The sequence below is a fragment of the Gorilla gorilla genome, chromosome 18 (assembly GCF_029281585.2).
Source record: "Gorilla gorilla gorilla isolate KB3781 chromosome 18, NHGRI_mGorGor1-v2.1_pri, whole genome shotgun sequence".
NCBI classification, from domain to species: Eukaryota; Metazoa; Chordata; class Mammalia; order Primates; family Hominidae; genus Gorilla; species Gorilla gorilla.
In genome coordinates, this window is record NC_073242.2 from 13968290 (window position 1) to 13978081 (window position 9792).

The window sequence follows — 9792 nt, forward strand, 5'->3', positions numbered from 1 at the left end:
AGAAGATGCTGCTTTTAGTCAAATGAAGGCAGCTCCCAGAAGGCTTCTTTCCACATCTGTTGAATCTCAAATGTCTTCAGCTTAAAATAATAAGCAAGCTAGGGCTGGCTGTCAGCTGGGAACCCAGCCAGGTCTGGGAGGGAGGGGGTTCAGTTCCTTTCCACACCAGCTCTCTGCAGGCTATACGGGCTTCCTCACAGCATGGTGGCTGAGTTCCTAGAGAGTGTCCAAGGGACAAGAAGCAAAAGCTTCCCCTGTCTAAAGGTGGGCCCAGAAGCTAGCACAGCATCATTTCTACTTCATTCTAGTGGTTGAGTCATTAAATATGAGTATCCACAGGCCTGGCGCGGTGGCTCACGACTATAATCCCAACACTTTGGGAGGCCGAGGCGGGCAGATCACAAGGTCAAGAAATCGAGACCATCTGGCCAACATAGTGAAACCCCATCTCTACCAAAAATACAAAAATTAGCTGGGCATGGTGGCATGCACCTGTAGTCCCAGCTACTCGGGAGGCTGAGGCAGGAGAATGGCATGAACCTGGGAGGTGGAGGTTGCGGTGAGCTGAGATTGCGCCACTGTACTCCAGCCTGGGTGACAGACCCAGACTCCATCTCAAAAAAAAAAAAAAAAAAGATCAGCAGTCACAGATCTTGATGGGGGCAGGGCCATAGAATTTCAGGACCTGGTTTTAAATTGCCATACGGCCCTATTCATTCTTCAAGTAGAAGTTCCAATACCATCCCTTCCAAGAAGTTTCCTGCACTCTTGAAAGAGTGCATGGGACTGAGCACAGTGGCTCATAATTGTAATTGCAGCACTTAGGGAGGCTGAGGTAGGAGGATTGCTTGAGGCTGGGAGTTTGACACCAGCCTAGGGAACATGGCGAGACCCTGTCTCTACAAAAAATGAAAGGTAAAAATTAGGCTAATTTTGTACACCTGTAGTCCTAGCCACTCAGGAGGCTGAAGTGAGAGGATTGCTTGAGCCCAGGAGTTTGAGGCTGCAGTGTGCTATGATCATACTCCAGCCTGGGTGGTAGAGTGAGACCTTGTCTCTTAAAAAAAAAAAAAAAAACTTCTAAAAAAGTGCAAAGTGCTCCTCCTTTGTGTTTACCTGCAGTGCATAGTGTTACACACATCTTTATAAGGGACCACCTGAGTAGGATTAGTGTGAGCAACAAGGCTGTTTACTTGGGTGCAAGTCGGCTGAGTCTAAGAAAGGAGTCAGTGAAGGGTGGTGGGAGTGGAACTGGTTTTATAGGTTTGGGGTAGGTAGAGGAAAGTTACAGTTAGGGGCAGTTTTTTTGGGCAGGGGAACAATGTCATAAGATGCATAGTCACCAGGTAGGGGGAGGTCACAAGGCACGATATCACAAGGTCGACTGATTAGTTAGGGTAGGGCAGGAACATATCACAATGGTGGAATGTTGCAAATTTGGTTAATCAGTTAAGGCAGGAACTAGCTGTTTCTTCTTCTTTAGTGGTTCTCTTGTTGCTCCAGGCTTTGTGACTCCAGGAGGCCTGTATGTGTGGGTCACAGGGGTCACAATGGCTCGACCATGGTGTAGCCCATTCAGAGGACCTTACATGTAGAGAACCTTACTTTTTTAAGAATTAACTTTAAGGTGGTATTGAAGCAGAAGACATAAAAAGAAAACCAAGTTTTCCTGTACTAGGCTGACTCACTCAAAGGCCCAGCAATGGGCAGGGCTCTGTTGGGAGTTTGATAGCACTATCTACAGAGCCAGGGCCCAGAAGGGGTGGGATCCAGAGCCTCTCCCTCCCATCCCAGAGCAGGGATGAAGAAAACAAGTTTTTCTCTTTCAGCTTCCCCCTTCAGATTCTTCCCCCTTACCGTTGTTCGTTGTTCTGTTCTCATAATTATTTTTGCAAGTTTTGTAAGTTCCTGTTTTTCCCTTCTGTGCAGCACGGCAAGGTCACAAGATAAGTTTGAGTTCTAAAACCTATCACTGTTTGACAAACTGCCTTTGTTCTGCTTCTGTAAGCTCGCTTGCCTGCTCTACAGGTTTCACGCCATCAAACCAGCCAACCCCATTTCAGATGCATGTATAAAAGTCAAGCCCTGTCTTTGCTCAGGGCTCAGCCTTTGGATGTTAATCCACTGGGCTGGTGCTCACCTAATAAAATCCTCATGTCCCACCCATTGGTCTCTCCTGTCCCTTGATTCCTGCAACAGTGTAACTTATAATAAAATTCCCCTATTTTGGCTGGGCACAGTGGCTCATGCCTGTAATCCCAGCACTTTGGGAGGCTGAGGTGAGTAGGTCACCTGGGGTCAGGAGTTTGAAACCAGCCTGGCCAACATGGTGAAACCCCATCTCTGCTAACATATAAAAATTAGCCAAGTGTGGTGGCAGGCACCTGTAATCCCAGCTACTTGGGAGGCTGAGGCACAAGAATGGTTTGAACCTGGGAGGCGGAGGTTACAGTGAGCCAAGATCATGCCACTACACTCCAGACTGGGCAACAGAGCAACACTCTGTCACAAAAAAAAAAAAAAAAATCCCTATTTTAAGAAGTATACAGGTCAGGTGTGGTGGCTTACACCTGGAATCCCAGCACTTTGGGATGCCAAGGCAGGTGGATCACTTGAGGTCAGGAGTTCAAGACCAGACTGGCCCACATGGTGAAACCCCATCTCTACTAAAAATTATGAAAAAAATATTAGCCAGGCGTGGTGGTGCATGCTTGTAGTCCCAGCTACTTGGGAGGCTGAGACAGGAGAATTGCTTGAACCTGGGAGGTAGAGGTTTCAGTGAGCTGAGATCATACCACTGCATTCCAGCCTGAGCAACAGAATGACACTCTGTCTCAAAAAAAACAGAAGTGTACCATTTTGTGGGTTTGACAAATGTGTACACCTGTGTAATAGCCACCACAATCAAGATACAGACTATTTCCATTACCCCAGAAAGTTATCTCAGGCCCTATAGGAAATGTCTTATGTCTTTTTTTAAAAATTCTTTTTTTTAATTGTTTTTTTCACTCTTGTTGCCCAGGCTGGAGTACAATGGCTCAAAGTTGACTCACCTAAACCTCTGCCTCCCGGGTTCAAGTGGTCTCCTGCCTCAGCCTCCCAAGTAGCTGGGATTACAGACATGTGCCACCACACCCAGCTAATTATTTTTAGCTCTGTTACCCAGGCTGGAGTGCAATGAAGCAATCTCGGCTCACTGCAACCTCCGCCTCCTGGGTTCAAGCGATTCTCCTGTCTCAGCCTCCTGAGTAGCTGGGATTCCAGTCACCCGCCACCACGCCCAGCTAATATTTGTATTTTTAGTAGCCATGGGGTTTCTCCATGTTGGCCAGGCTGGTCTCAAACTCCTGACCTCAGGTGATCCGCCTACCTTGGCCTCCCAAAGTGCTGGGATTATAGGCATGAGCCACCACACCCAGAGATGACATCACTATTATAGTGCCTAAGATTGTAAATGTTTTTCATACTTTTGCATTCTGACAATCAATTGACCCTACCTGGACCTGTGACTCATGGCTCAACCAGTCCTGTGGCCCTCAGCCAGAGGCAGACTGAGTGCAAGAGGACCGTTTTTCATACCGCTGTGATTTCATCACCCACCAATCAACAACACCCATTCCCTAGCCATGCTGCCCACCAAATTATCCATTAAAACCCAACCTCTGAGTTCTCAGGAAGGCTGATTTGACTCATAATCTCTGGGCTGCATTCCCAGATGGTTAAGGCATTCTAAGTCACAGGATGAGATGGGAGCTCAACACAAAATACAGGTCATAAAAACTTTGCTGATGAAACAGTTTGCAGTAAAGGAGCTGGCCAAAACCCAGCAAAACCAAAATGGTGATGAGAGTGACCTCTGGTCGTCCTCACTGCTACACTCCCACTAGCGCCATGACAGTTTACAAATGTCATGGTAATGTCAGGAAGTTGCCCTATATGGTCTAAAAAGGGGAGGCATGAATAATCCACCCCTTGTGTAGCATATTATCAAGCAATAACCATAAAAATGGACAACCAGCAGCTTTCACAGCTGCTCTGTCTACAGAGTAGCCATTCTTTTATTCCTTTACTTTCTTAATAAATTTGCTTTTACTTTGCACTGCAGACTCTCCCTGAATTCCTTCTTGCGTGAGATCCAAGAACCCTCTCTTGGGGTCTGAATCGGGACCCCTGTGCTGTAATGCCCCACTGCCACACAGTCTCTTCCACAGAAACTGAAGTTCCTCCATCTGCCTAAGATCTAGACCCATCACAGAGAACAATTGTTTTTTCTTTCTCTCCCTTTAAGGCTAATAATTTAACCACACCTGAACAGTATAATGACTGTCTGCAAGGATCATTTAAATCATAAAGAGAATTGTTTACAAGTTAATCTCTGCTCCACTCATTCTTCCTAGTAACCACTCCACCAAATTCCTCCTATCCTCCCTCCCATCACCTGTTTTACCAGGATCCAAGCTCATATTTTCTCTGTAACCTCAAGATGAAATAGAAGCCTTTTTACTTCACTGGGATGTCAGATCTTCATTTTGAAAGCTCTCATGTAAGGCTGAAGCAGGAGATATAAAAAGAAAACATGAATTTTTCCTTTAGGCAGCTCCCCACCCACTCCCTGCTATTGCACCCTGTTCTGTAAGTTCTGTAGGCTTGTAAATTCCTGTGCTCTGCAGCTGGTTTCTGTAAGTACCTGTTCTGCATCAAGGCAGCACAGCGAAGGTCACAAGATAAGCTTGAGCAAGCCTAGATTGCAGCCATCTGGGCACCACAGTGAAGGTCCCAAGATAAGCTTGAGCAAACCTAAATTACAGCCATGTGGGCCATACAGCAAGGGTCAGATGACATGCCTAAGTGAGCCTGAGTTGCAAGCCTGTTACTGTTGATAAACTGTCCTTATTCTGTTTCTGTAAACTTGCTTTCACACCACTGCATTTTGCGCCACTGTAAGCTTGTTTCAAACTAGCCAACCACCCTTCAGATGCATGTACAAAAGTCAAGCCGTCTTTGTTCGCAGCTCAGTCTTTTGGATGCAAATCCACTGAACTGGTGCGCACCTTAATAAAATCCTTCTGTCCCACCCATTGGTCTCTCTGGTCTCCTGATTCCTGCAACAAGGCTAGGCACGCTGGCTCTTGCCTGTAATCCCAGCACTTTGGGAGGCCAAGGCAGGTGGATCAGCTGAGGCCAGGAGTTCGAGACCAGCCTGGACAACATGGTGAAACCCTGTCTCTACTAAAAATACAAAACTTAGACCGGTATGGTGGTGCGCACCTGTAATTCCAACTACTCAGGAGGCTGAGGCAGGACAATCACTTGAACCCAGGAGATACAGGTTGCAATGTGCTGAGATTGTACCATTGCACTCCAACCTGAGTAACAAGAGTGAAATTTCATTAAAAGAAAACAAGAAGGCTCCTTTGTATATGTGTTAAATAAATGTGTATGCCTTTTCTCCCACTTATCAAACTACCTCATGTCAGAGATTTTTCAGCAAGCCTTTAAGGGACAAAGTGCCTTGGCCTTGGAGTGATACAGCTGCAGATCAAGGAATGCCAAGGAACACCTGGAGCCACCTTTCTAGAAGAGGTGAGGAAGGATCCTCCCCTGAGGCCTTCAGAGCAAGCATGGCCCGACCGACACCTTGAATGCAGACTCCAGTCCTTCTAAACTGTAAGAGAATACATTTTTGTTTTTTCAGGTCACTCCATTTGTAGTAATTTGTTATGGTTGCCCCAGGAAATGAATATGTTACCAGAAAGAGGTCCCGATCCAGACCCCAAGAGAGGCTTCATGGATCTTAAGCAAGAAAGAATTTGGGGTGAGTCCACAGAGTAAAGTGAAAGTAAAGGAATAGGCCCAGTGTGGTGGTTCATGCTGTAATCCCAGCATTTTGGGAGGCCAAGGCAGGTGGATTGCTTGAGCTCAGGAGTTTGAGACCAGCCTGGCCAACATGGTGAAACCCTATCTCTACTAAAACACAAAAATTAGCCAGGCATGGTAGCAGGAGCCTGTAATCCCAGCCACTCTGGTGGCTGAGGCAGGAGAATCACTTGAACTCGGGAGGCAGAGGTCACAGTGAACTGAAATTGTGCCACCGCACTCCAGCGTGGGTGATCAAGTGAGACCTTGTCTCAAAAAAAAAAAAAAAAAAAGTAAAGGAATATAAGGATAACTACTGCCTAGACAGAACAGGGTGTTCCCAAAAGCAAGAGAAGGAAGGTGCCCACCTTAGGTACAATGCCTGTTTATATATAAGATAACAAGCCAAAAAATCAAGGGGGAGATTTTCTCTAATGCAAGCTCTTGTGACAAAGAATTGTTAACTTTTGTGTAACTACAGACTTTTGCAATAATCAATTTATTTATTTATTTATTTAAGACACATTCTTGCTTTGTCGCCCAGGCTGGAGTGCAGTGGTGCAATCTTAGTTCACTGCAACTTCCACCTCCCAAGTTCAAGTGATTCTCATGTCTCAGCCTCCCCAGTAGCTGGGACTACTGGCGAGCACCACCACACCTGGCTAATTTTTGTGTTTTTGGTAGAGTCACGGTTTCACTGTGTTGGCCAGGCTGGTCTCAAATCCCTGAGCTCAAGTGATCTGCCTGCCGTGGCTTCCCAAAGTGCTGGGATAACAGGCATGAGCCACTGTGCCCAGACTGAAATCTTATCTTTAAAATGAAACTTATTCTCGAACAGAATGCTTTTGTCTTTAAGATATCAGGGCATTGGGACATTTCTTGGGTTTGTTAAGTCCTGGATGTGTTTAGTAAACTTTTTTTTTTTTTTTTGAGATAGAGTCTCGCTCTGTCACCCAGGCTGGAGTGCAGTGGCGCAATCTCGGCTTACTGCAACCTCCGCCTCCCAGGTTCAAAGGATTCACCTGCTTCAGCCTCCCGTGTAGCTGGGACTACAGGCATGTGCCACCACACCCGGCTAATTTTTTATATTTTTAGTAGAGACAGGATTTCATCATTTTAGCCAGGATGGTCTCAATCTCCTGACCTGGTGATCTGCTGGCCTCAGCCTCCCAAAGTGCTGGGGTTACAGGTGCAAACCACCACACCTGGCCTATGTAATGTCTTTGAGATTCACCCGTGTTTTTATATTGCTCCTTTCCATTGCTCAGTAGGATTCCATTCAAGAATGTGTGTAAATTTGTCCAATTTTGTGTTGTGGATATTAAAATTGTTTCCAGAATAAATCTGCAAATGATATTCATCTCAAACATTTTTTGTGACTGTAGCTCTCTGGAATAGATACCTAGATATGAAAATGCTGAGTATGCAGCCATAAAGAAGAACAAAATCATGTTCTTTGCAGCAACATGGATGCAGTTGGAGGCCATTATCCCAAGGGAATTAATGCAGGAACAGAAAACCAAATACCGCGTGTTCTCACTTTTGAGTGGGAGCCGAACACTGGTTACTCATGGACATAAAGATGCCAACAGTAGACACTGGAGACTCCTAGAAAGGGGAGGGAGGAGAGGAGGCAAGGGCTGAAAAACTCTCTATTGTGTATTATGCTCAGTACCTGGGTGAGGGAATCAATCGGACCCCAAACCTCAACATCACACAATATGCCCAGGTAACAAAGTTGGTCGTGTACCCCTGAATCTAAAACAAAAGTTGAAAGTATTTTAAAAAGAAAGAAAAAAAGAAATGGCTGAGTGGTATGGTAAATTTATGTTTAATTTTATTTAAAAACAAAACAGAAAAGCTGCCAAACTGTTTTCCAAAGTGGTTGCACCATTTTATGTTTCCACCAGCAGTGCGTGCGAATCCGGCTGCTGTACATCTTCCCCAACACTTGGTACTGCCAGTCGTTTTAATTGTTGCCTTTCTAGAGGATGTATAATGTCATCATATCATGGTTTTATATGGGATTTCTCTGATGACTGTGAGGACTGTGTTGAGCACCTTTTCATGTCATTATAAGTCATTCCTAGGTAAAGTGGAATAAGTTAACTTAAATACAAAGGCAAAAAACAACTTTATTAGTGTGTTCTTGCATTGCTATAAAGCACTACCTGAGACTGGATAACTCATAAAGAAAAGAGATTTAATTGGCTCATGGTTCTGCAGGCTGTACAAGAAACATGGCTGGGGAGGCCTCAGGAAACTTACAGTCATGGCAGAAGGCAAAGGGGAAGCAGGTACATCTTACATGGCTAGAGAACAAGGAAGAGAGAGAAGGAAGAGGTACCACCCACTTTTAAACAACCGGATCTTGTGAGAACTCACTCACTATCATGAGAACACCAAAGGGGAAGTTTGCCCCCATGATCCAATCACCTCCCACCATACCCCTCCTCCAACATTGGGAATCACAATTTGGCATGATATTTGGGCAGGGACACAAATCCAAACCATGTCAGTAACCAAATTTTGAAAAGCTCACAAGCTTCCAACTTGTGCCCCAGAATCTCTAGGCAGTGGATTAAAGGATGCATGCCTCTACTGGATAGTTTTGTCTACTTCCTGATGTCCAGAGGTGTGGTGAAGCCTCTCGTAGCATCCTCAGTTTGTAGAAAAGACTATGCAGGCTGGGCACGGTGGCTCATGCCTGTAATCCCAGCACTTTGGGAGGCCAAGGCAGGCGGATCAAAAGGTCAGGAGTTCGAGACCAGCCTGGCCAACATAGTGAAACCCCGTCTCTACTAAAAATACAAAAATTAGCTGGGCGTGGTGGCAGGCCCCTGTTGTCCCAGCTACTCAGGAGGCTGAGGCAGGAGAATTGCTTGAACCCGGGAGGCAGAGGTTGCAGCGAGCCAAGATTGTGCCATTGCACTCCAGCCTGGGAGACAGGGAGAGACTCCACCTCAAAAAAGAAAAAGAAAAAATCCATCCATGTACTTTTAGACATTCAGGTTTTCTCTGTATATCAGCTATTGTGAATGATGCTCCCAAGAAACATGAGAGTACAGACATCTATTTGGCATACTGTTATCATTTCTTTTGGGTATATATCCAGCAGTAAGATTGCTGGATCATATGGTAATTCTGGCTTTAGTTTTTGGAGGCACCTCCATCCTGTTTTCCAAAATGGCTTTACTGATTTACAGTACCACCAATAGTGTATATTGGTTTCCTTTTCTCCACATTCTTGACAAAACTTGTCTTTTATCTTTTTAACAATAGCCAATCTAACAGGTGTGAGGTGATATCTCATTGTGTTCTTAATTTGCATTTCTCTGGTGATTAGAGATGTTGAGCATTTTTTTCATGTATCTATTGGCCATTATATATATATGTGTGTATATATGTGTGTGTATATGTATGTGTGTGCATATATATGTGTGTGAATGTGTATCTATTTATATTATATATGTATGTGTATATATGTGTGGGGGTGTGTGTGTGTGTATATATATATATATATATATATATATATATTTTGAAACAGAGTCTTGCTATGTTGTCCAGGCTGGAGTGCCATGGTGAGATCTCGGCTCACTGCAACCTCTAACTCCTGGGCTCAAGTGATCCTCCACCTCAGTCTCCTGAGTAGCTGAAGCCACAAGTTCACGCCACCATGCCTGGCTAATTTTTTGTATTTTTGGTTGAGACAGGGTTTTGCCATGTTGCCCAGGCTATTCTTGAACACCTGACCTGATCTGCCCGCCTCGACCTTCCAAAGTGCTGGGATTACAGGCACAAGCCACCATGCCCAGCCTCTGTATTTCTTCTTTTGAGAAATGTCTATTCAAGTCCTTCGCCTATTTTTAGACTGGATTTCTTGTTTTCTTGTTATTGAGTAGTTTGAGTTCCTTGTATATTTTATATGTGAGTCCC

The 9792-nt window shown here is 44.9% G+C and overlaps 1 long non-coding RNA gene across 1 annotated transcript; it reads right to left on the bottom strand.

Annotated features, from left to right (window-relative positions):
• Window positions 1-1240: 1240 nt before the first annotated feature.
• LOC129527555 (uncharacterized) lies at window positions 1241-5368 on the bottom strand. The gene is made up of 3 exons (XR_008672550.2): window positions 5269-5368; window positions 4439-4549; window positions 1241-1523 (listed from the first exon to the last, which is right to left on the bottom strand). It is a non-coding gene; the product is annotated as an uncharacterized lncRNA (long non-coding RNA).
• Between the last annotated feature and the right edge of the window lie 4424 nt (window positions 5369-9792).